Source organism: Zonotrichia albicollis, chromosome 18 (genome assembly GCF_047830755.1).
Source record: "Zonotrichia albicollis isolate bZonAlb1 chromosome 18, bZonAlb1.hap1, whole genome shotgun sequence".
In the NCBI taxonomy this organism is placed as follows: domain Eukaryota; kingdom Metazoa; phylum Chordata; class Aves; order Passeriformes; family Passerellidae; genus Zonotrichia; species Zonotrichia albicollis.
The window spans coordinates 10,175,708-10,203,466 of record NC_133836.1 but is presented as its reverse complement, the minus strand read 5'-3'; the positions used below and the strand labels follow the sequence as shown (position 1 = coordinate 10,203,466).

General features: G+C 42.8%; 1 long non-coding RNA gene across 1 annotated transcript in view; it reads right to left on the bottom strand.

Moving 5' to 3' along the window:
* Positions 1 to 16,846, bottom strand: part of LOC113460070 (uncharacterized) — a 31,783-nt gene extending 14,937 nt beyond the window's left edge. The window contains exon 1 of the long non-coding RNA XR_003381754.2: positions 16,613 to 16,846. This is a non-coding gene — a long non-coding RNA (uncharacterized LOC113460070). The remainder of the gene's footprint in view (positions 1 to 16,612) is intronic.
* Between the last annotated feature and the right edge of the window lie 10,913 nt (positions 16,847 to 27,759).

The following is a 27,759-nucleotide window of genomic DNA, read 5'->3' as shown; positions in this document are numbered from 1 at the left end:
TCCCCTGACTCAGATCCATTCCCAGTTCTCTGAAGGGGAAGAGCATCTTCCCTGGTTCCTGTGGATCAGACTGAAAGTCACCAAACTGAAAATAAACATGACAGCATTAATTAAGGACAGCTCAGCACAGAGAAGGTATGTGCAGTCTCAGGGTTCCAAATATTTTCTGAGCTGGTCATCACCTGTGACAGCATTGTGTCATCTCACCAGCATGGAAACAAGTCTGAGTTCAAGTTTGACAGAGACTTTGCAGGAAGTTGAGCAACCACGACCTTCATTAAAATACCAGGCAGGGAGAAGAGCTTGTTCAATGGCCTGGACTTAAAGAATGGCTGCTCTGAGCACTCATGGATTAACAAACTACAAAAGTTACACATAATTTTCAAAATTAAGTGGTGCAAATAAATTTTTCTACCGAGATGCAAACTAGAGCAAAAGTGTCTCCACCACTCTGGTGTAGGCAACTTTGTATGCCAGGAAGTGTCTTTGGTGCACAAATAGAGTCACGTAGGAAGTAGTTGTGGAAAATGCATGTATGCTTTATAAATTGTTATGCTTAAATGCTTAAGAAATGTAACTTTTCTCTTGAGAGTCTATTATATAGACTACTCTGTCTGACATAAAAAGAATATCCAATTTCCAAACCTGGGAATAGAAAATTACTTACTTGTAGCTGCTTTTCCCTGAAGGTGTACTCTGTCATACACCTCTATTCTGGGTCTGTGCTTTCACCCCCAAGGAAGGCACAGACCCATAAAAAGCCCTCAAGTCAGACACAGGCACAATTTTGCAACTCCCTCAACCATCAGTTTCTTCAAGTGGAAAAAAAAAAAGACATATTCCTGCCTATTAAAAAAAAATTATATAGGTAGATTAATAAAAAAAGACTTCAGATCACTCAGCTGTGTCTGGAGTTCAAGCTAAAAAGAGCATGAAAACAGTAATTCCTTCCTGCACTAGTTTTAGATCAAAGGGCTCATTCACTGATTCCAAGCAATCCAAAGCTCCAGGCCCTCAGAACTTTCATCCATGTACGCCAGGTAGAGAAAATGCACAAAAAAGGGCCCAGCAGACTCAGAGCTGTGGCTGGAACACTTGCTCTGCTGTGTAGCTTTTGCACAACAGAGCAAAACTTGAGAACATTCAGGTACTTAAAAAAAAATGAAGGAGAACATTTTGCTTTTTGGAATCTTGACTTAAGAAGGCACAAAACTTTAAAAAATCATGTTCCTATCTAAGATTTCAGCAGAACAAATGTTCAAAATGTAAGGAGCAGTGGCTTGGGTACCCAGGCTTCACCTGCTGGAAATGCCAACCAGAGATTACCGGACACATTCAGCATCAAGAATCTCTTACACTGAACTGTAAGGAAAAAAAAAAAGTATTTGTCATTACATAAATTTAATAATCACAATTTGACTTTTTTCCCCCCCAAGGATCAAAGTTATTTATTGTAACAATTTGTAATAAAAAGCAGGTTTTGAATATTAAATGTCTTAATCTGTGGAAATAGGCTTTCAAAAGTAGACTGGATTTTAGAAATTAGTTACTAGACAAAGCACTTAAAAAAATTATTTCCAGCATAAAAACATAAATGTTTTTAACTTCATTCCTGTACACTCATGAACACAACTGATCTACCCATAAATAATGCTAAAAGACAAATAATGATTTCCTCTGATAAGGCCTTCTAAATTTCACAGCACTTTTGAAGGTACAAAGGTGCCAGATGGATGGAACAGATTTTGCAGGTGGAACACCTTCAGAGAAGTTGCTTCAGAAGCAAATTGGTTTTAAAAACGGAAGTTTCCATATTTTGAGTAATATTCAACTTTTATCAGGGGACATGGCTTTTGAGAGTTCAGTCAAAAATCCAATAAATTCTAAGTATTTGAACACCCTTTGATCTTTTTTCTCCTTTTCAGTTACCATTTCCTTAAGGCTGTCTTCCCTGGCACGTCTGTAATCTGGAACAGCACCTCCTCAGCCCCATCCCACAGCACAAAATGTAACAACACCCCCAAAATCCATGAATTTGTGCCAACTTTTTCATCACCTCTGCTCCAGGAACAGCATGAAACAGAGTGACACTCACAGCACTGGTTATTTTGTTGTGTTCTTTTTGGTTTTTTGTGGTTTTTTTTTAAATTACACACCTTGTATTTAAAGAAAATATTAGAAGAAACCTGACTTGGATACTCAGGAACAGGAAATTTCCAGTCTGCTCTGTTCATGACACCTGCTTGGTTTTGGGTTTTTTTCCCCATTTTTCTGTTTTGATTTCCAGAAGCAGCTACATGTTGCCAGCAGCCAGGTTCCATTAGTTCTCCCAGATGACACAATTAATACAAATTAAGAATCCGACAGGCTCGCTCCCCACTGAGGGGCTGAGGGTGGGCCGCAACGGAGCCCTCAGGTTTCAATGGCGGGAAAGCGCTGGTGACCACGGACACGGGCTGGAGATGTTTAATGGCAATCATTTAAAGTGTTTAATGCCACAAAAATCGAAATTTTGTTCTCTGAGGTGCAACATTTCCTTTTCTCCTGCCTCTGGCCAGTGAACTCTGCTAGGCCTTGGGTAAGGGGAGAGAGCTGTGACTGCCCCGGACTCCCTCAGGGAGGGCCCCTCACTCCATGCCCTCCCTCAGGCCCTGAGGGGGTGATTCCATCGCCTTCCTCTTGGGAAACAGAAGGGAAAAAACTTATTTTCCTCAATAATATCTGTCATTACAGCAGCATGAATTGGAAAGGTGCAATCCAAGCTTAAAACGGGACGTAATTATAGAACAGTAGAACTCTCTCTTTTTAATTTGCCGTGCAGTTATAAAGCCAGAGAACACTGCTGGAGTGTCTCGTTTGTTAAACTCAACAATACATTATTGTGACAATCTGAGCAGTCTTTGCAGCTTGGGTGTTGGTGGGGTTTTTTTTTAGTGTCTTCAACTTAAAATGTCTTCAGCTTAAGAAGACTTTCATTATAGCTCATCTAATTTCCTTCAAGCCTGTTGCAATGATCATTTCCTGATGTTAAAAAAAAGAAAAAGCTTGTACAGCTCCATATGTGAGAAACAATAAATTTTAAAAAAATCATAAGGTAATACAGGAGATATTATCATAAAGAGAGATTAGATGAGGAAATGACCTGAAAGTTTTCTGTGGGAATGATGATGGTGATGTTTGAGCATTGGGATGGAGGTGCAGGTGGGAGGAAGGAAGGCAGCCAGGCTGCAGTGCTGCTGCTGCAGCAGGTGGAGCTCCGTGCCCTCCCAAGGACCTGCAGGCAACCAGAGCTCACAGAAACCCCATGGCATTCCTGCTCCCTGCCTCAAATAATTCCTCCCCTGATCTCCTCACCTCTAGAAAGAAAATTGCAGCCTCCTGCAAATTTTTTTTGGATCAAAAAAAATTATTTCTTTCAGTCAACCCCTCTTCTGTAGACTCTAGATTTCACCCTAACAACTCACAAATACTTCCACTTTCTCATCTAGATAATTCTGGAGGTTAAAAATTGCTCAATTCTGACAAATCCATCCTTTTGTTAACATTAGCCCCGTGTCACACACCTGTCATCTTTGCAGATGTTATTCTGTAAGTGTTGAGATTTTTCCAGTTTTTTTGTTTGTTTGTTTAAGCAGGTGAAAGAACCTCTTTCCTCTGAATTAATGATGTTTTTTCATTCTGGGTAACTCATTAAGTTTATATGTACTGTCAAAACTAGCAGATTGACACACCTATTGCACTCTTCTTCCTGACAATATATCACTCAACCAGGAATATTATAATAACATTTGCAAACTGAATGTGTTTTTGTTGAAAATGAATCAGCACAGCCTCATCATGAGACAACATTTAGTCACCCAAACGCAAGATTGACCTCAAAAAAATGTGTTTTTTGATTTTATGAAAATGTTTAGGCAGCTTTTGTAAAACACCACATACAGAGATGGCTGCTGCAGTTCTGCAGGCAGGATTCTAAATGTTGAATTTTAAAGACAGTGTTCTAGCCAAGCACTCAGGATTTTTTTTCCCCCTATATCCTCTTTTCTTGCTGCTGCTCAATACTGACCCATCCTGCCCTCTCACTAGAAAGTGGGAACACAGAACAGACATCAGGACCAAAAGAGAATTTTCAATTAAACACAAGAGGCTCCAAGACAAAGGACGTGACAAGGAACAGACTGCAGAAAATTTAGATTTCTTTCAGAGCAACACCATTTTAGCGCTTAAGAAAAAAAGGAGAAAAGCCACAGCTAAATCTGCACAAAGACAAAACACCTGATTTGTTAAGGCTGTGCTGTGCCATATCAATAATGCAAAGCACTTTGCAGTTGAGGATCTCAGTTGCCAAGGGGAGCACTTGGTAAGAGCTGCTGCAGCAGCTCCCACTCTGCTGCTCTGGTCAGAATTGTGCCAGCACCCACAGAAAGGGGCCTCATCCCACTGCTTTTCCATGGCAGTTTTAATGAGTTAAGCAGTTCCAGTCCTGTTGGGTGTCCCTCTGCACTCCAATGAACATGTTACTGTCAGGGGAGACACATCAGCCAAATGGAAGGAGACAGCTCAGGAGTCAGACAAAGGTTGCCTGCTAGCGAGAGCACAAGGAGGAAACTCAGAATAAATAGATTCAATTTCATCTCTGTCAGGAATTTCCTCTGACACCCTAAATAAAACATTTAGCACCTTATTCCAACTAACAGAGGCCTTTTCTTGACTGTGATGAATTCCACAGCTCATCGTGCCTCCACTTCCTGTGCCCAGAATGGGAATTAAAACACTTCTCTTCCATGGACATCCACAAAGGATTCTGATATTATGGATATCAGAAAAAGCATTCTGATATCATGGATATCATGGAAAGCACCTGTACAGAAAAAACCCTGTTTTCATAACAAAACCATCTTGAATAGCTTGGGATTGTTCATTCCATCCATTTGCTTCCATTTGTCATACTCCTGTGAGAATTTTTTTTTATTTTCTTGTCTTCAAGGATTATTTACTAGTTCTGGCAAGGTTGGTAAGTTTTGTAAAATAACTGGATCAAACTGATCACAGTTGCAGTATTATTGCTATTAGTGCATTTACCCTACAGTAACTTTGAACCCTTTAAACAACTACATAATTTGATCTGGCATCTTTACAGTCTTTAAAAACTCTTTTCATTCAGATGATTTAAAAATCTTAAAATGTGTCCTTGGAATCCAATGCAAATAAGGAAGGAAAAAAAAAGTTTCCTTCTGTTTTAGGTTTTTAGGTATGACATCTCTCTGTGCCATCTATCTTTGTAATCTGTTTCTGTCCTTTTTGTGGTCTTAGGACATTGTGCATTTGTGTGGACAAATTGGATATTTGCAACTCTCCCAAAGCCCTTTATGCACATTTTTGGTTGCTTACTGGCAATGACAACGTTGCTCAGCATTAGCTAATGTTTTCTAGATATTTTCACCCCAGTTAAGTCAAAATTACAAATGTTCTTGCCAAATCTCCCAGAACACCAAATGTCCCAAAGCCATTTTCAATTGCCAAAAATCCATTCTACTAGAAATTAATGCAATCACTGTTAAACAGAAAAGAAGAAAACCTCATCTGCACCATAATACTGCTCGCTTCCCCCTTGCTATTAGAGTTCAAAATAGATTACAGAAGTGCTGAAAAGAACCCTTCAGGCACAAAGGACACTCAGAAAGCAGAAACATCCATAAACATCTTAAAAAAAATTGGTTTCTTACTTCTGCTAGTCTAACACGGGATTTCTTATTGCAATGTTATGCTAAAAACATGAGAGTTCATGAACCAAGGCAGGAATACCTAATAAAATTATCAGATCGATATCTGCTACAGCACAGACTCTCTATTCAATCCAAAAGCAGCAAACAAAAAAAGAACATGTTATTCTGTTTTATTTCAGAGTGAGAGCAAAGTTAATTTGAGAAAGAATTGGGGGAAGACACAGCTGGAGAGCAGAGTTTCCAGCCTCAGGAAATTCAAGGAAATGTAATTGAGAACAAATTATTTCTTTAATTACTTTTGACCAAATCAATAAGAAGCATGGAATAAAGAGCATGATGGCTGCCACCTGGTAGAGGACTGAGAGCACCAAAGTTGAAAAGTAACACAAAACTAAAACACAGCTGTGGTAAGGACAATCAGAGCAATTCTTTTACCAAATTTAAAAAAAAAAAAAAAACCAAAAAAAAAAAAAAACACAAACCAAAAAAGGGAAAGAAGAGCGTGAAGGGTATTAGCTCAATAAACAAACAGTGTGTGCTGAATTTAATGGTTGTTTTTGGCTGATTCTCACTGTTCTCAGCTGTGAAGATTGTTAATGCTTCACTATTTTGTCCAGTCCCAAAATATCCAATCATTACTCAGGAATCAGAAAGAAGAATCCCCAAGACCTCTTGTTTCCTCCTGAATCTCCACTACTTCTCCTGTGCTGGGTTTTATTTACCAAACACCAATGTAGGAATTCTTTACTGTTAGAGTTCGAGGCAAGCACTTATTCTTGTCAGTGTGTTAATAAACCAGAGCAAGATCTCACCTCTCCCTTGGCTTGGTTCCCAGGTCTGGGCAGGAATACCCACACCCAGAGGTCGTGTGTGTGGCTGAGCAGGGCTGGATGGGACAGAGCCTCTGGCAAGGCACAGATGGGGGGGCTGTACTGGCATCTAGCAGCAGCGAAGGCTCCTAAACTATCTTTAATAATTAATGAATAATACATGGTCCCCATTCCCACAGTAGCTCAGCACCTTGAAGACATTAATCCTCTCAGCAGCAGCGTGGCATTTTCCTCTGACTCACTGAAGAATGAGGGTGGAACAGGACAAGTGCCTTGTCCTGGCTATTCCAAGCAGGGCAGTGAACCCACAACCTCCATCTCGGCACGGAAGCCCCGGATGCCCTCACACAGCCTGGCTGAATGCTCCAGCATTTGTCACTGTCACTGAGGAACCTGGGAGGAGGCAAACTGCTGAACCTCCTCCCCTCTCCTCAACCATGCTTTAGTTTAGCATTCCACAACTGTTCTTCATGTGGCTGCTGGGCACTGGGGTTAAAGCAGATTTCAGATGTGCTGTCGACACCTCGCCCTCTGCCTTTTTCTCTTTCTTATCACAACTCCTTGGGGACCTTAAGATCTTCAGTGTTTCAAACAGTTTCTTTAAAAGTCTTGGCACATATATGTGAGCAGGAAAATGTGTTCATTTTATGGGCTGAGTAAATGAAATTTCACTCTGATGTGACCTCTGCTTGCATTTTTTTTCCTTGAAGGGAAGCAGAGTGGTCATTTTCCGTCTCCAGAATCCTGCATTTACACTCACAGCACACATGCTGGGATGGCTGGCTCAGCTGATCTGTTCACCAGCTCCTCACGAGGTGTCTGACAGTGATCATCTGCTTTATCCTCTTCACAGTATAGCTGCGAGATGAAATTCTAGCAGAAACTGAATTTTACAGCACCATAAGCTGGCCTAAAACTGAGCACCAACTTTTATAGGTCCTTCACACAGGGATCAAACCTGCAAATGGAGCATCTTTGTTGTCCAAAACCACAGTCACAGTTGCCAGAATTTTAAAACAATTGAAAATTTGATATTACAAGGCAATTTTTTCCCCTAGGAGTATGCATCTTACAGTTTTTGCATAGGTCTTACCAAAGTGCAGACATGCTTAAAATGTTATTAATTTTTCAGTGAAACAGAGTTGACTTCTACTACAAGTACTATCCTTGGCCCAGAAAAAAAAAACCCTCAGAAAGATGAACTACTTTCTATTTCACTGTCAGACATATAATGGGAAAAAAAATCTCCAAGTGCCAACACAATGCAGACAATGCAGTGAGACTTGCTATGTAGCCTGAGGTGAAAGAAAGGAGCTTTGGAGTCCTTTTTCCTGTAAGCTGCTGCATCCCACTTAGCGAGTAAATGGATTTCTGGCCAAAGCCATTGTCATCACTGAGCCCATTCCCACAGAAAAGCATTCCCTGAGAGGTCCTGGGAGCAACCATGAACCACCCTACTGGTTTTGTCCATAAATAGAAAAACTCATTCTGCAAACAGAAATGAACATTTTTTTCAGAAGAACTAAAAATCATTTTAACCCCCAACAACAAAGAAAAACATATTAAAAAGATACAATGACAGGCTTCCTGGAATAACTGTCTCAAACAACAGCTGGCCAAGTATGACAGATTCACACAGAAGAAAGAGCTGGCTGTGCTTTGTAACAGACATCATTTCAAACCCAGATCTCAGAACTCCCTTGATCCAAAGAAAAGTTCTTTTAGTTGGCTTAGGGGCACAAAAGCCATTGGTAGAATGAACAACTAATTATGGATAAATTCACCTCTGGAAGGAATTGGGGGTGCAAAACAAGCCCTGTAAGCAGAACACACATCCTTTTAAGAGGATGCAGTTTTCTCATCACATCCAGAGAGACAATATCCTCATGCACAAATTACCGATTCTCTCCTTGAAGAGCACAGACAGATGAATCAGAATCTCTCAGCAGATTGGCAAATACAAATTTTGTTTGGTGTTACTGTGCATGCAGTGATATACCTAAGGTTAGACTGGAACCCTCCATATGGAGGAGTTAGACAACAGGAATAAACTTCCATAGGATCATTATGGAATTTATCAAATTATGCTTTGTCTATCAAAACTTCAACTTCTACATTTATTTTTCACACTGTCTAATCTTTTTGAGATTCTAAACCTATTTCAAAAATGCAGATGATTGGGTTTGTATGATGAGAAATTTAATGACCTGTAAAGTGAGTGCATCTGCCAGCCCTAAAAAAGTCATCTTTTCACCACGTGCACATCCCAATATGGGTCTGATGGTTCCACTGTCACTTTTCCAGGCATCCACTCCTGTTGCCTCCTTAAATGTACATTTTGGGAGGTAAGTTGAGGACTAAGAATTTTAAAATGCTTAAATATTTCTTACAATCTTTTTCCAATAACACTTTGTAGAGAAATATTTACATTCTCTAAGTAAACTGAAAATAGAGAGTTTGCAAACAAAAAGATAAGCAAATTCTGAGCCACTGTTTAGTTTCACTCAAGCGTATTTTTGTCAAAGGGTCAAGTTCTGTGCTGGAATAAAAATCCTGATTGAATATGTATTTTGACAGGGATGAATATGATCCATATTGCAACAGCAGAATGAGTGTGCATCCAAAGACTGGCTGGCACCAGCTCCATCCACAGTAAACATGAGACAGATGAATGTGTCAAGAAAAAGATCTTAGTGGCTACATTTTATGCAAGATTACAGAGCATCCTTTAATCCTGATACAAACTCCAAATCACCCTTTACCGCTCTGCATGCAGAATGTGCTTTAAATGCAACACACAGAACACAATTTAAATGTAACATACAAAACTCAAACTGACCTCTCTTTGTTATGTGTTTGTAATTTACATTAAAACTAGCATTCAGGCACACACATCCAGGCTGGGCATTGGTTCATATTTGTTAACATTCTGGCCTAGATTTGTTTGGTTTACTGCAAACAAAGCCCTACCTGTGACTTTAAAAAATATTAGTATTTAGGTTGTACCCTACACCCTTCACAAATGACACTCATTCCAAACTGCTAAAGGTCTGACACGTAAATAAGGGAATAAGCCCCAGTCCAGCCTGCCTTTGTGAAGGACAGCTATTTTGAGCAGCAGTTTGTGATGGCCCTGCCAGCTGCACACACAGCCTGCCGTGCATCTGTGGCCCATTCTCTGTGAGCACTGCCTTTGTTTTGATTTCCTAGTTTGTGTCCCATTAGTTTTCAGGCTGGATGTCACAGCGCCGTTAAATCGCCGTTTTCGAGCAGCGGTGTCTCCCAGCTGACCTCAGAGCAAAGGCACCAAGATTTGATTTCTCTCACTTTCTCTGACAAGCCAGGGGTGCTGGGAGCCTCCAGCTCACACAGCAAACATGCTCTGACTCACCACACACCAACCCAGATCTCACACAGATAATCAAAATGAACATTAATTTACAAGAACAGCTCAAAGTGGAAATACCTGAAGGGAAAAAATTACAAGCACAGTATTTCACTCAGAGCAGCTTCTCAAAAGGGAAGGATTCGAACATTACTGGTGAGCTAATGGAAACAAAGTGACTGTTTGGAAAAGGTTTTTAGGGGGTTGGTTTGGGGGGTTTTTTAAAATGTTTTTATCTGCTTTCCCTAACAGATGAAGCAAGCTCACTATCAGCAAGAGTGATTTCTGACTGTCAGACAACAAAGCTAAATGAATTTTGTGCTTCTGAGCTTTTAGAAAAAGCCAGGAAAAAAAAAAAAAAAAACCTAGAGCTTTCATCTGATGAACCTGGACAGGGATCACTAGAATCCTGCCAAGGTTTAATTTCTCATTTTTCATGGATTAACATCATTGTTTATGTAGTTCAGGCTGTTGCATAGTGACACAGGCTCTAAATAGGGTGACAAGAAACAAACCCAACCAAACAAATAACAATTCCAAGATGCAGCAATGCCTCTGACGGGTGCTTAGAATGAGCTTATTTTACAGAAATCCACCTATGATCTTCCCCAGCACTGGCAGCAGTTGAGGAGCAGAGCTTGGGGGGGATGAGGAGCCTCCAGTGATGTACAGCTGCCTGCACAGAGGAGTCAGCTCCCTGAACTGTGATGAGCAATTTGTCTCACAGCTTTGATCCACTGTCACTTTAGCTGACACTGACTCCAGGAATTAATTTCTAACATTTCAGGGTAACCTAGGAAAAAAAATAAATGGAAGCAGTGCATGGTAGATATCTGTAGATAACCTATCACCTACTGCAGGTGCTGACAGCAAAGTTAAATATCTCCTGTTACAGCACAAAAGCTCTCAATTTCTTGAGCACATAAATGCATTACCCTACCTAAGGCAAAGTATCAACAAAGTAAAGCAGCAGAAAGGACAAACTTTTTAGCCATATGCTCTAAGCTAATACTGTGTTGGTCCTATGTGTGTGAGAGGCTTCCTGAGTGGAAGAACAGATCCTTTATTTCAACTCTACCCACTGGAAAAGGACATCAGTTCCATCACAATGGAAGCGGACTAGAATATGTTTGGGGTTTAATTACAAGACAGTTGCTATAGAGCTTTAATTATCTTGCTAATGTGATAAGTGCACTGCATGAAAGCCATAAATATTTCTCACTCTGGCTGAACTGATCAGCACCAAATAGAGCAGCAAATAGTGGCTTTGGAAGTCATTTAGGAAGGGAATATAAACCCTCGTTAAATTCAGCCCTACTGTTATGCTGTCATTATGCTGCAGATGGATCACAAACCCTCGATTTCAGCATGTTTTGGGCAAAAATCTTTGTCATTAGCAAACTGGCACTGAGCTGTGGCCTCGGGTTGTCATGCTTGGCCATCATGAACCAAAGGCAGTCACACCATTCCTCACCAGCCCATGAACCTGCCGAGGTGACACCTGCAGAAGGTGCTGATCTAAGAGCTCTCAGTGAGCAACCTCTGCTCCTTTCCTGGTTCCTGTTCCCCTGTATCCAGGTGGGAGGTGACAGGAGAGGAAGACTGCTGGTCCACAAATACCAAATTGTGGGCAAGTTGAATTTGCCCACAATTCAACCAACAATAACAGGTAAAAGTCTTATTCTGACAGTGCCAGACAGGACAGGTTTGACTTCCTTCCATTAACTTCCCCAGCATAAAGGAGAAAGTTTGTTCTTTAGTTTTAGGCCCTAGTTGTGAGATAACTCCGTTTATTCTTAAATGCAATAGCTCCCCAAAAAGCAGGGTAAACAATGAGCTCTCAATGAGGATCAATTGTTACCTAATAAAGCTGTAAGTCTTCCTCTATCTGAACTGGGAACTATTAGGTTCAAGGGATACAAGCACTATCAACTGAGAGCAGAAGTCAAAAGCACTGGATTCCTGAAGCACTGGGATGGAAATGCTGACAAACACTGGGACTAAATGATGCCAGATGAGGATCCTCAGCATGGCAGACAAATGAGGCTCTCTGATCACTGCTGTACCTGCAGAGGAGAAATGAACCACCAAGGCCGAAACTATTGAAGTAAATACACTTCAGGCTGAAGGACTGCAGTCCAAGGGCTGCTCTAACAGATGAAGAATGATATGATTTCACCCTCCCAGCAGTACCACAGGCCTTAGCTCGAGGCCAAAGACACAGCAGAGAGCACACAGTGACCAGCACTGGCTTCAGTGTGTTCTGGAATCTACTGCAACCTGACTTGAATTGTAGAGGAGAAAATATTACAAATATCCTAACAGCCTTTCAATCTCCTTATTTCAAACACATGGGTTCTTATCTGCAGCCTGATGTAACACAGCTAAAATGTGCCTTTTATGAGTAAGGAAACTTAGGGAAAAGTCAGAGTCATTCTTCAAAAGGGAAGATTTGTAATGGATGCAGTGTATGAGTGAGCCATTATGAATTTACACGTCATATCAGATTTATGAAGCATCTTTTAACCCTTAAATGAAATAGAGTATGTGTGAATGAAATGAAATGCTCACAAACCAAAATCCAGCAGTGTTTCTCTTGGAAAACTGTGCCCTACTGCACGATTACTGCTCTGAGGTTGACAGACAGGCACGTAAAATATCTCAGTCCTCCACGCCAAGAAGGATTGTGGAATCTGTCCTTTCTGCCCATTAGATTAGCAGAGAGGATGCCTAAACCTTTTAGCAGCAAGTCATTGAGGAATTAAAGTTAAAACCTTCCTCTTAATACACCGGAAAAAACAGGTCCAGGCTACAGTACTTGGAACCACGTCACAGCCCAGATTTCACAGTCAGCACAAAGCAACTCCTTAAAAACGGATGGAATGCAAAGCAACACTAAACCCCCACTCCCCATACCCTGCTTTTGAGCTCCTAACATACAGAATAAGTTACAGCTGCCTAATTAACTTGACTATTGCCCCCTAAAAATACTTTCTATCTTAGCTCTCCTTCTGTGCAAATAGCAAAATGTTAATTTAATGGAAAGGTCACATTATACTACAAGGAAGGGAGTGACATTCCATTGTGTCCTTCTCTCCCTGCTCACAATCCTCCCCCTGCTGCTGCTGTGCATGCAAGGCATTTCCTATAAACATTTCATGAATAATGAGAAACCATCTATCCAGGGAAAGTGCTGCCTTCCACCACTTGCTGTTGTGCATCACTCTGCAGTCTCAAGGAAACCAAAACACCACCCACTTGATTGTACACAAATGGGTTTTCCTCTGCAAGCCAAGCTCGAGATTTAATTATTATGCTTTCCCTGTCACTCCTGAATGCCTTCATTCACTTTGCCCACACAAGGCAATATTCCAATCCAGGAACAGGTTTCAAAGTTCTTGCATGTGGAGCAAGTTACCCTGAAACTCATTTTCTTTATTGGGGGAATGATTCCTTATCTGCCATGCAGTGTTTGGGGGGAATTAGCAAAGTGTCCTGGCTGAACTTCAGCTTGCTTCAGCTGCTGTCTGCCCACTGAATCTCACCTCTCCTTTCCAGCTGGATCGATCATTCTTCATCATTTTCTACCCTGCTCTCTCAGGTAGCTTTGCTCTGCTCTGTTGGCCACAGTAAACCAGGGGATGGCTGTTGTGACCTCTACATCCAGCCTGCAAGGTCCTTTTGGCATCATTTGGGGCAAAACTGAGCTATGAATATATGACTCTTCCTAGAAACTATCACAATCCAGCCTCTATCTACAAATCTAGTCCTTTCTGATTATTTTCTTGGAAAATAAAAGTCTCCACATTGATCATGTTTCTCTGCCCCTAATTAAACAATTAGCATTTCCTGCTAGTGAACACAGAGCAGTTCCAAAGTTCTGTGTATGCAAAAGAGCTCAGCTTTCCCTCCTGAAACATTTTCTTAACATTTCAGCTATGCACACATTCATTCCAGACATAATTCCACTGAACATGACACTAGAGAAATCCACCAGTGTCTAGTAAGATCAGCATTAACATTCCTTTGTGCTGAGTGACACAAAGGAACCAGAAGCTCATCCATAAATTACCAAATGTTAACCTTACTGTCCAGAACAAGTTCTGAACTGAGCCTACCCAGAAACAGGAACCACCATTTGTTTCTTACGTTGAACTTCTGGCCAAATGTGAAAGGGTTTTTTTTTCCTATTCTCACCCAAAAATAGCCATTCCATGCAGTGTTTACAGTTACCAAAAGCAATTTTTAGCAGCTGGGGGAGCAGCAGATTCTCCAAATACAGGAAATAGTTTATTGCCTTCAGATCATTTGTATGCTCCATTTCAGAGAAAGAGGCACTAAAACTGTTACAAATCCACTATTTTGAATATTCCCTGCTCGGTGTAACCTTTGTAGAGCACTTCCCTGCTGCCCCAGGCAGGATATTGCAGCTCCATTCCCAAAGCCAGGTGAGCTCTGAGGACAGCTCAGCTTTAATCACAGCAGTTAATGCACCATGACTGGACCAGCAGCCTGACATTTGGCAAGTTTACTGAAACCTTCATAACAATGCATTATTACATTTGATATGCCTCCCTTAATTCATTATGGAAGCAGCCTTTAGGAACAGAAATTGAACTTTTGGAATTGATTAGACTGTTTTGAGCTTTAATAGCACGGATATTGTGTGGTCCTTCCTGGGTAGCTGCTGTTTCACAGATATGTCAAACTAATTTGGTGATCATAAACCCTTTATTTTTATAGAACATAACATTTTCACCTCATTAGGCTCAGGTCAGGAGTGCCACCTTGCATTTTATATTCATGTTAGACAGTAAAACTAACACTTAACCAAATAAAAAAGGCCTATTCTTAAAACCACAGCTCCATAAGCATGAGCCCTATCTCCAGTCTGATTTTTATCTCCATTTTTGTTTCACACTCTAAAAGACAAAGCAAAACACTTGCAGGAAAAGCCAGAAGCTCAGGATCACAAAGCTTTTTGCTATAATACCAGTTTTGCCCCTTCCATAGGCAATTACCAAAAGATAATTCACTTTTCTAAGTCATTTTGTGTGCAAGTACAAGAGAGTCAATGACTGTCAGTCTCACAAGGCCATGAAAAAAAACATTTCAACAAAACTCTCAGTACATGAGAGCTTAAATGTTATTGTTAACAGTAATAGAACCAACTACTTCAGCACTGAAGGAGTGCTGCTCTTCTAAAACAGTCAAGAATTTCTAATACAAGTTGACTATAGTGGCAGAGCAGACCACAGTTCAGAATAAAAGATAAAATTCAGAAATTCTGCACCACCAGCTTCACTATGCCTGCTAAGTAAGCTCAGATACTTGGCTGTCAGTGTTGTTATTCTCTTGTTAGAATTACTGCAGTATGATGTCATATTTCCCCATTTTGTCCATGCACATGTTCAAATAAGAATTTAAGTTCCTCAGATATGGTGTTACTGACACTTTCCAGCTTTTTATTAAGGCTTTTTGAAAATTAAGCCTAAGTTAGAAGAAATATGTGAATGGTTCAGGTTATCAAATGAGCTTAATTACTAAAACTAACATTAGCCATTGTGCAGTCTAACAGCCTAATGTATTATTTACTGAAAGAGACAGAAAGCTCCCTGCCATTGAATCTTAAACATGTATCCAAGTTTGATGACATTTTAAAGTTGAACTTTTCTTCGTGTATCATTTGCTCTCTTGCAGTTCATTCCACTCCTCCTTTTGCCATCTCTCACAAACCAAACTGCTGCAGATCCCCAGTTCTCTCAGCTACACACACAACCATTTCTTTTATTGCACAGCCCCGTTATCCCCATCTGCTTGGTCACCACTTCCTCACACACCCTCACACCTCATGCAGTCAGGTTTACTGATCCAAAAACAGAAACACAACAGCACTTCATGGCTACAGTGCAAATGTCTGATGGGTCAATGCCTCCTCGGATGGGGGAGAAGGAAGTCATGCAGGAGAGGGAGCCCAGGCCATTAGGATGTTTATTTAAAAAAACCCAAACCCTCCTAGTTCATCTTCTGCAACAAGAAACACCTTTTGCTATATAAAAAAGGAAAAGCAGCACAGTGTTACCCTTGCTAACACAGTTAAAGGCAACAGGAGACAGTTAAAAATAACATTTGAGCAACTCATTCTGTTTGCTGGAAACCACATTCCCCATCAGACACGTCCAGCCAGGGTTGCACTGGCTTGCTGAGAGCTGCAAGTGCACATCAGTTGTCATTGTGAGAAGTGGAGCAGAGACATCACCTCAAAAGGAGATGGGGCGTGAATCCTGCCCTGCCTGTGGTTACCAGCTGGCACACAAGCCATGGATGGAGCTTGTAGGAAAAGCCATTGGTGCAGCACCCACAGCTCATTCTGCCCACCAACACTGAGCAGAGCAGCTGCTTCCCTCTCCCTTTACTCCAGAAAGGAAAAAAAGCCAAACAGCTCACAACTTGTTAACACCAAAAAGAAAGAAAAAAAACCAAAAAAACCCCAAAGAAACAAACCCCAAACAACAGGAAAAACCACAACATCCTTTTGCCCCCTCCCTAAACAAAACCAAACAAAACAGAAAAGGAAACTAGAGAAGGTTAGGCAAAGAAAAACTCTCTGCAAAATCCACCTATGGTAATGAGGGACAAGAAATCTCCATGGAAACCTAAGTCAGGCATACCTGTGTCCCCTGCGCAGGCAGAGCTTTCCGAGGGAGGCATCACACACCGTGACAAAGCCTTCCTGACATCCCAGGCCCCTCAGAGGCACCAACACATGCACCCTTTCACTGCTGTGCAAGCAGTGAGAGTCTTTTCTTCATTGTGACACCTCCAATCTGAATTTGTAACCACACACGGTGCCAGTGTGCTCACAGCTGCTTTTTTATTTTTACATACTCAAACTCACCATCACTGACAGGCTTAGGCAACAGCAAGGTGAGAATCTGCAGACAATTGACAAAGGGCAGTTTTCCAAATACTGACTTCTCTTCCACTCAGGAAATTTATTTTGTTCATGCTCTGCAAGATTGTGCAAGCCATGACACAATCGTGGGCTAAAAACAAACCTGTTTTGCAGATGCTTTTAGCTTTCATGCTGGTCCATGTGGAGGGCACATGCAGCAGCCAGAGCTCCAAAGAAAAAACAAAACAACCCACACAATTATGCTCAAGTTTTCTTTCTTCATTCCCAATTCTTCATCAGAAATGCACAAGGACAAACAAGATAAACTTTGATGGTTGGGGAAGCAGAAAGTGTGACTCTCACTGCTATAATCTCTTCTGTACACTCCCTGTTTTGTCTTGTTCCTTCATTGTGTCCAAAAGACCAGCCCATACTAACACTGGAATTCTTGAGCTGACAGGCTGTCACATGGCAAAATAGTACAGCAGACAAAAACCACCCCAAACCAAACTTCAGTCAAATATAAATTAACCCCTGCAAACAAAGCACATCTCAAAATTGTCACTTCCATGCTGCTAATATGCATTTTTTCATTGCTAAAAGGATACTCAAGTGTCACCAATGAAGACTTTGAGACTGGCTCTAGCAAGCAGAGGAAAAATGTGGAATCTGTGCCCAGTTTCACCTGTCAGGAAGCTACCAAAATACCCCAAAGAGCTGCTTGAAACTGAACATATCACCATAATTGTATCTACTTCATATAGCTAACACAGAAAAATACTCCAGAAAGTATTTTGTGCCTATTCTCTTCCAAGGACAGTTGAGTAGTCTATGGAGAGAAATACTGGCTTATCCTTTCTCAGAAGCATTTTGTTGAAATTTCATATTCTTTAAATTGGAAGTTTGAGGGAATGTCTGAAGCTGGGGTGGTTTTTATTTTTTTTTTTTTTTTTTTTTTTTAATGACTTAGTCACTTAGCAGATACAAGGAGGACACCTGTGCTGATCTGTGACCACATACTGGTTCTCAATTTTCAGAAAGGATCAGGAATGTCACCACACCAGTGTAGTCTGGCCAGACCAGTTTCTCCATTTTGGAGAACATAGGAAGCCCATCCACCACCAATGTTTTCCTGCTGCTCCCAGAGCAATAAGAAATTATGACTAACCTTCATATAAGAGAGATGGCAGGGGAAAAAAAGGTCTTTGCATTAAAAGTTCTGCCTTGAAATACATGTTTTTAGTCTTCTAGAAAGCAAGGTTTTAAATTGGAAACACTGACAGATCTCTAACTGCAGCAATAACAAATAACATCAGTGTAATTTCTCTTGAAAGAAATTGCTCTGCTTTCTCATCCAGTTTCCAGCTTAAAACCTTTCATTGCTGAGGCTGTTGTCAATCTTATCTAGTGACCCATTTACCCAAAGCACAGAATTACAGAACACAATATTATGACAAGTACACAGCTAGCTCTGACATTAATAACACTCAAGATTTTGTGGGCTAGGATTGCTTTTAGTGGTTGGTCAGAAAGGCCACCTTCCTTCCAATGCAAAAAGTCAACAATCCACCTGAGAGGTTTTGCAAATGAATTTGCCATGGCAATTAAGGGGAAGAATTTATCTAGCCATGATAAAAGGTGACTGACAACACCGTGCACCGCTACATTACAGAATAAGAGAGAGACCTTTAACACATTGTTCTGAACACTTAGGAAATCAAAAATACAGTCTGGAGAGCTACATTCTGTGACTTTCAATGAACCAGTGGTGTCTGCAATGCACACCCGACCTCTGAGGTAGAGGGGAGCAAACTCGATGAGCCAAGTCTCCTCCAGCGATCTGCAGCAGGGCTGGAAGGGCTCTGTCTCATGTGGACTGACATCAGCTGATTTCAACCCAACACAGAACCAGGCAGCCCTGCAGAAATCCCCTCCCCAACAAGGTTTGGGGAATACAGGAACCCAAAACCCTCTTGGAAGATGTCTGGGGTATTCTGGTTAAAACCATGGTCTGTCCCACTCCCCAGGGTTCTCCTGGAGAACAGTGGCAGGGAGCAGATGGAGAAGAGCCACCACAGGGCAATCTAAAGCCACAAGGGTCACAAAGTCCACATCCCTGTGAAACATGGCCACTCCATTCTGCCTGGGTACTGCTGCACAGGGTGACCAAAAGACATCTTTTTGTGGGGTTGGAGCATTTTTATTTCTTGTGGGTTTTGGGCGAAGTTTTGTCGTTTGGTTGGTTTTACAAACACAACTGCCACACGCCCTGAGCTCCCCCTGTCCTTCACTGGTTCTGCCAGTGGGTTGGACAGGGTTTGTTTTGTTCCAGTGTGTTGCAGTGGAATGCAATTCTTCCACTGTGCTGGCCCAGCGTGGTGTTTTCCCTGCAAGAGCCACCACATTCCCAAGAGGCTACAAAACAACAGCTTCTAGAGAGAATATTCAAACATCAGCTCTATGTTTCCTGACACCACATTGACTTAACAAAGATACAAAAAGCATCCATGAATGTACAGCTTGTCTGAATATATTTGTTGCCATCAAGTATATAAAAAACTGTCCTAAACATGCAATTATTCCATATAATGCCCTATGGCCAGATTACTTTGTGAAACCATCCACAGTCCCTCAAGTGGTTTTAGCTCTTAAAATCTATTTTTTAAAGAATACCAGTTTAGAAAGCAGCATTTGCCAGCAGATATTAACATACTCAAGCCCTGTTGAATTCACATTTTATCATCATCTTGTTGTTTACAAATTTTCCTGTCATTCATCATTGCAAATCATCAGCTGCACTTGTGGCTGAAGAAAACACTAACTCAGAAGGCAGAGATGAGTGCAAATGCATTAATCAGAGATCATGATTTTTCTACCAGGAATGTTATGCTCTCAGACACCTATAATTAGACATATCCAGTACCTATAATCTTCTCAGATATTCAAAATATAATGGGGACTGCTCAGTGTAGGTAGGAATGGAGTGAATTACCAACATAAAGCAAAAATACAGGTGAAGCAAAGTATTTTTAGACTTGGGCTATAAAAACACATTTCTGTTCTAGAATTTCTAAAAGAAAAAAAAACCCCTACAAACAAATATTTCTGCAGAGAACGCTGACAGCCTAAATAGTGAGACCTGATGTGTGAGCAGCATGAAAACCCTGGGCCTTCCTCAGACTGGGGGGATGGAAGGAAGCAGAGGACAGGTCAGATTCCTTTTTTTTTTCCCTTTTCTTTTTTTCCCCCAACTCAATAACCTTTTAGTAAAAGGGAAAAGAATCATCACTCTGAGATTTCCAGCACTCTGTAGTGCCTTCAGCCATGCTCTGCATAAAAAGGAGCAGCAGGTGAGACCATTCATCTCTGATTGCTTCAAGCATAAGCCACAGCAACACATTTAGTAATCTACATAGTTTATGTTCTATTTTAATTATGTACTTTTAATTTGGTCAAGTTAAACAGCCAAGTTCCAGGTGGGTTTCAGAGCAGGAAAGGATTAAACCCTGACATCATTTTTCAATACCAAAACAACAATCATTACCTTGAATTAACCAGTATTTTCAGGATCGCCAGAATTTAAAAGGGCATATTTGCAGTTAAAAATTCTTGAAAACAACTTCTAATATTCAGCAGAAAAGATGTTTTAGAATTTAAGGGGCAAGAACACTGGCAACACTTGCTGGAGGAGCACAGGCAGGCAGATGCTGCTTCAGGTGGAATATAAAAATGAAGTGAATGCAGATTGTCTGGAGCTGGGCCTGATGCACAGGGGAGCTGCAGAGACTCCATTCTGCTTTTCCATGGAAAATTTCTCGGTACAAACCAGCCCAGACACCTCAGAGTGATGCCTCAGGTTTTAGCTTTTCTATTTTCAGATTCTGTGCTGCTTTAGGGGAGTTCTGAGTTTCACATTAAGGGATGCTGAGCTCTCTGCGCAGAGCAGGGAGACAAAACAATTCCTGCTCTAACTGGGGATCAAGGACAAATGATCCAAATCTCAGGCTCAAGAGCACAAACAATGGCAGAATGAAAAGAGAAAAGGATGGGACTTCATAACCTAAAACTGTAATTGGACAATTAATTCCATTATGCAAATGGACCAGAACTTATAAAAGTGAAAGACCTGGTGACCTGTCGTGCATTTTGTGACCATTTTGGTTCATCTTGGGTTCACCTGGCTGGGCTCTTGTGCTGCCCAAGGTGGATCCATGGAGGCTTTGAATAAATCCCTGCTTCATTCTTTAGCTCTGTCCAGCCTCTGTTCCATGTCAGCCTTCCCAAGGCATCAAGCAAGCCTCAGCTCTGCCTACATGAGCCAAGAGCACTGAGGAAAAGAGAAAAGGCAGCAGAACACTGCAAGGCAGTGACACAGGGCAGTGACACAGCTCTTGTCCCTGTGGTTTGGGAGTCAAGCTTGGAAGTGACTTGGGACAGTGCAAGACTCACAAAGTCAGTGACTGTTGCAGGACTGAGGAGAGCAGGAGATAATCAGTTTGTTTTTTGTGTGGGTTTTATCAGAGAGAGTCCTGGCTTGTCCCCAACCCCCAAACACAGAAGTGAAATGAAATGTAAAACAGTTAATGCACCATCTCTGAACCCATCCCTACTTATCTAAGCAGTATTGCAAAAATTCCACTTTTTATACCATTCTTGTGCTTATCCTTTGAGCTGTTTACCCATCCCTCACCTACCAGCATTTATCATTCCTGCGTCTCAATCCATTCTTTACCCTCAAACCCTCACTACAATTCTTTCCCTTCCATTTTCAAGACTTGCTACCTTTCCTGAATATTTTCCCTTAAGTGCATTCTCATCTCACATTTTCCTTTTCACTCAGCCTGCTACTGTCCCTGCTCCATTTTAAGTGCTCCCATTAAGAACTTCAAAGATCAGTTTCAAAAAGCCCCAATGTACCCATCAAAACAGTCCTGCTTTACTTACAAACACTCTGTACCACCATCAGATATTGTAGCCTGTGATACATTTCCTGTGATTATCCACAGGAAGGCATGGAAGAATGTTCCAAGCATTTATTTAAACAGAAATAATGATTTCTTTTCCTTGGAAACAAGAGGTTACTTCAAAGAAAAGTCTCACCTGCTTTAAAAGGGAACCAGGAAAACTCGGATCTTTGTGGAGAATCTCTCCCAGCTCCTGGTAAGGCTCCTCAAGTGGCTGAAGCACCTCATGAAAATGAATTATTTTTCCCTCCTAATGATCATTTTCCCAGAACTTGCTGCCTTGGAAGTTTGCTGCTCCAGACCAAGACCTTTCCTTCCTCCAGAGCAGAGCCAAGCAAACCCTAAATGGGCACAAAATCCCAAGGATTCAGCACCTGAGTGGCTGCTGGCACCATTATTCTGCTGTTCCCAGGTGGATCTGGGACCCCAGGTGCCTCGAGTTTGCTGTTCCCACCTGCATTTGCTATCTCAGGTCCCTTGAGTCTACAGTTTCTAAATGCATCTGGTACTGGCATTGTTCCAGAACAGGAGCCTTGGTGTTTTTAATTCCCTACGTTATTAAAGCCAGTTGTTCCTCAGTTATGAAAACACACACAGCTGCCCAAACTCTGAAGCAAGAGTTTTTAATTTTCTAAAGGGTAGCCCAGCAGAAGGATCTGCAGCTAATTAACGCTACATGAGGTCTCATTCCCCTCAAAAATAGAAACAAATCCTGAGGGACCAGGACACCTTACACCTAACCAGCCTCCTGCGGACCACCCAGAACTCCTCCTTTGTATTTATACACCAAATAAAAAATATTTATATCTATTTCTAGCTGCTGCACCACCTCCCCTGCCTGCAGCCCTCACACCAAGGGCCTCCCACCACCCAAATTCCAGGGACTGGGATGAAGTTTCCTCAACCTCTCCTGGGGCCAAGGAGGCCATGCATGAGCAAAAGTGGTCACAGACTTGCCAAGGGTCTTTTGATGTTTGATAATTACATATTTTCAAGCCTAGAAGGATTTTCTCACCTTTCCTTCAGCTGAGGGCCAAGCTGGGCTGTCCCCTGCCTCACACCGGAGCTGTGGCCAAGGGACATGGCCATAAATGTGTTTTGCCTTTACATCAAGAGAACTTCATCACAGCACTGATGGTGAGCCCAGCAGTTAAAGCACTGAGAAGGAGAAGACCTGAATGTCATGATAATAGTAAGGGTAATATTAATCAGTATTTCAATTAATTAAATATAATCCTTGGCTGCTCTCCCATGTGTCAGCTTGGGGTGCAGGACAGAGCAACCCCAACCCCCTGGTGCTGCTCAGCCCTTGAGAAAACCCATCAAACCTCACTCCTCCCACGACTGTTTTTAGTAAAAGCCTTTTAAATCCCACTCAAACCTTGTCAAACAGGCTGTAACTGGTGCAAATGAAAACTCAAGATGAATTTAATACTGTACCTATTCAGCCCTAAAATACAGGGCCGATCAGCAGCAATAGCACATTATTTGAGGTATATGATTTCCAGCAGATTGGGTTTTTAGCCTGTCAAGATCACTCCAACCATCTGAATCCTGTGAGTTCTCTAAAGGGACAAGGTATCTGAAAACATCTCCTCCCTCCCCCCTCCCTGGCTTTCCTCTCAGCTCTGAGAAAAAACACCCTTGCTATCATTTCTCTGCATTTTAATCTGTCCAACTCTTCTCTGCTATTATAGTTTTTGGTTTAGAGGGATGTGAGCAGACAGGAGAAGCAGGGAGCCACAGTGGGGCTGTGGGGCTCCAGAGGCTGCAGGATAAAGCAGGGGGCATTTGCAGCTGGGCAGGTTCCCCTCACCTCATTTTCTTCCCTGGCTTTATATTGTCTACAGGCTGATTTTTATCCTCAAACCTCATGCATTGCCCTGCTTTTCTTTTCAGGAAAAAAATCCTCAGGCATGTGGGGGTCAAGGCCAGAGGTGCTCACCCACTGACCTGCTAAAGTGAGGAGCTGGAAATGCTCAAATTTCTGCTACTTTCCTCATTGGAAGCAGTTTAATCATAGATGTTTCCAGCTGAAAGGGAATAATCTTGCAAACTCCTTCCTGGCAAGGCGCTCCCTCTGGAGCTCACATGCCTGTGCCTGGCTCCTTAGTGCCACATCCAGGGAAATGAGCTCCCTCCAAGACACAGGGGGATGCATTATTCAGAAACAAACAAAAAAATACCCCCAAAGATGGATTGATGGGTTTATGGTTTTGGAGACTCTTCCCCTATTTTCCTCCCGCAGCCCACAGAAGTTCACAGAGCCGGGTGGGATCTCCCAGCTCTTCCCTTCCTCAGCTTCATTTCTCCTCCACCCTGTTCATCTCTAGTCCCATTTTCAAGCAATACTCCAATAACAACAGGTCTGCATTTGTTTCTTTTTTCCTTCTGTGTCATTTCTCCATCCAGCTTACAATTTTGGCGGCAATTTAACAGCCTTTACAAATTACGTTCCTATCTTTCTCACTGTTATTGTTAGAGGAGAAAGTCCCATTTTTCACTGTGATCTTTCAGGTTTCTGCTGTCACTGTATTTAAGAACTTTTTTCTTTTTTTTTTTTTGTCCTTAGCTTTTATTTTCCTATCCCTGAAGGGCAGCCTTGGAAATTCAAAGCTGTTCCCTGCCTATCAGTGGATCTGGTATTCTCTTTTGGCAGTTCCACTGTGACTGTCTCTCTTCCTTCCAACCTTCCACCTCAATGACACCTTTTCTCAATAAATTACCCTTTGTCTCTCGGAGCGATGGTTCCATTTGTGACAGTTTGGATGTGTAATAGTTGCATCCCAGTGGATACCTCCAGGACTGTCAACTAACAGGCCAATACAAACCCACTGGTGCAGGAAATAAAGAGATTTATGTATTTTGGACTTTATTTCCTCCCTGGTAGTCGAGCAGCACTCTGCATTTTCAAAGTTTCAGTTTAAAAGGTGTGGTTACTCCTTGTCAAAAAAACAAAAACAAAAACAAAAACCCTCTCCTGGATTGGAGGGGTGACTGAATTCATGGCAGAATTCCCTTTTTTGCAACATGACATCCCTTGGGATCCCGGGAAAATGCCTTGGAGCAGCCAAACCCACCCAGCCGTGCCTCCCCACTCTGGTGCAGGGTTTCATGGATTGTTTATGCTAGAGAGGAAACATTGATTTCTGCAAACATTTCCTAACAATAACAACAGGGATCGATTTGTGCTGCTGTTGCTCGTGATTTTGCTAATGGGGGGGAAACGTGTGGAGCAGCAGCTTTGAGGTGTCCCTGGGCTCCCTGTGGGAAAGGAGGGATCCTGGGGGGACACACTCACACCCAGCACTGCCTGAGGAGGTGCAGCAGATAAATCCTGAGAAATCTGGATGCTCACACCCTGCTCCCATCAGATAACAACAGAGATATCCGAGCTCACAGCTGGCAGCAACACCATCCTCCCTGGCTCCTGCAAGCTGCCCGAAAGCAACAGATTGAACATTTTTATACAAGTTGTCAAGATCCAGCCCTTGGCTTTAGCAGCCTGGGACTTTCTTCTCGCAGCCCTGCACCTTCTGTCTCCTTTCCAAACACCAGACAAGCCAAACATTATTTTCCAATCCCAGCATCTGGCACAGAGCTCTGGGCAAGGCTCTCAGCCTGTCGCCGGTGAGATAAATGAGCCCGTTTCAGCGGCCGACTTCATAAAAGTATATGAAAAGTAGTTAACAAAAGGGTACTTCACAAAGAGGGGAATGCAAATGCAACCTCCTAGATAACTAATTAACTGAAGGAGGCAGACAAAGGGGAAGCAGCTTCCCATCTGTGGAAAGAGATGTCATTTTGTGGAGGCTTTAATTAGTTCTGCCCCGTCCCGCAGCCATTCACTTGCGGCGCTCACAGGCTGCTCCTGCTCTGAGCTCCCTGGGCTCTCCAGGTACACAGGGGAGAGCAACACTGGGGAAAAAGCTGCTTCACCTTGCTCAAGTCCCCACAAGGGTTGTGTTTTCAGCAAGGCCCAAGCAGCAAACAAAGCTGGGTTTTTTTTGGAGGGGGTTTGTGCAGCCATCCAGAGCCACCCAGGGCTGGAGATCACGGAATCACAGAACAGCTCAGGCTGGAAAAGACCTCAAAGATCAAGTCCAACAATTAATCCAGCACTGCCAGGCCCACCACTAAACCCAGATTTTCCATGGAGAGGGGTTTCTTTCATGGGGGCTGTGGATGCCCCATCCCTGGAAGCGTCCCAAGGTTGGTTTGGACAGAGCTTGGAGCAATCCTGCCCAAGGTGTCCCTGCCCATGGAACTCAATAATCTTTATATTCCCTTCCAACCCAAACCATTGTCTGATTTCCTTTCCATCCAGTTTTGGTCACGAGCATTAGGTTTTGCTACCCCCCAAGCTGTGGGCTGTACCTGTGCTTTGGACTCACATGGATGTGCTCTCCAGGGAATGTGGCACCTGGAGAGAGCACTCTGGGTCCATCCCCACTGTGCCACTGCCTCTTTAAAGTTGTTTTCTTGCTTTTCCTTTGCTCCTCTGCCTGGGAGGGTCCCTTTGCACCCCCAGGCTGCAGGAGCTCAGCAGGGTTAAGGCTGAGCAGGGCGTACCATGGGAATTAGTCACCGCCGGGACCTCAGTCAAGTGTTTTATTTCATGCCCTTTTCCAAAGACATTTGTGCTTGAAAAATCCTGAAGAATTATGAGCTCCCTGCTAACAGACGTGACTCAGAGGAGTGGTGGGCACATGCCACTTAAGTGAGAAGTGTCTTCTGCAGTGTGGGTGAGGAGGAGAGAGGGGCTGCTGACAAAGTGGGGTTTGCAGGGAAAAACACCCAAATGGCCTCAGTTTGTGCTGCTAACAGCTTTGTTACAGCAGCAGTAGCTCGGATTACTGATGGGGAGGGCCCACCAGAGCAACTGCTCCCAGGGGCTTGGCCAAGGTCTGCTGTGCCCTGGTCCCAACCACCAGGGCAGCTCTGGCATTCAGTGCATGGAATAAATCCATGCCCAGAACATGGAGCAGGACAATGCTCTGCTACCAAAGGCCACCCTGTCCCTCATGGTGCTGTCCTCATAGTGCTGTCCTGTCCCTGTGAATGCCAGGAGCTTGCTCAGCAAGAAGTTCATGGGACACTGCCAATCCCCTGGAGCTGGCTTTGGACATCACGTGCCTTTGCCAGGCATTACCTGTGACCTGCCTGGTTTGTGCAAGGAGCACCAGGAGCACAGATATGTGGGGGATGCCCAAGTCCCTGTGCCAACCTTGGCAGGTCACTGTTGGGGACATCATAGGAGCTGGGAAATTTACAGGAAAAAAAATGATAATTGAGTCATCCCTTCTCAAGACACCATTTCCCACCTGCATCCAGCACTGGCATCACTGGAAATTACCAGACTGGGCATTGCCAGCAGCCAGGAGATGCTGTGCAGAGTGAGGGGGACCAGAAATGAAGTTTATAGGGATACAGCCTTGAACTTTCTCCAGCCTGACTTCCAGTGCATTACCGGAATGGCGGGGATTGGCTGCCAAGCAGAGGCATTTGGAAACTCTCCCAGCTCTTTCCCAAAGTGGACGAGGAGGAGGAGGAGTTGCCTGAGCTGAGCTGGGTTCCTCCAGCCCCTGTGAGGCCCCCGAGGGACCGGCTGGGAGAGGGGACCTGTGGGACCCGGATGGCTGGGACAGGAACGGTGACTTTGCACAATGCTGTGCCTCGGTGACTCGTGACACTGCAGAGCTGGCAGAGCCTCCCTGGAGCTGGCTGCACCCGGGTATTATTAGACCTGAGGGTTTTATTTCTGCTCCAGCCTAAGTTCAGCTGGTGCAGTTTGAGCTCTGATGCTGTGATGGGCGCTGGATGCATCCTGTCCCTCCAGAAACACTTGGTGCTGACAGTCACCATGTCTGTCCCCCACGTGCCACCACCCAGCCATGCAGCTTCCTACAGCAGGGGATTTCCTAATCCTCCTTTTGTTATGGCTAAAAAATAAGAAAAG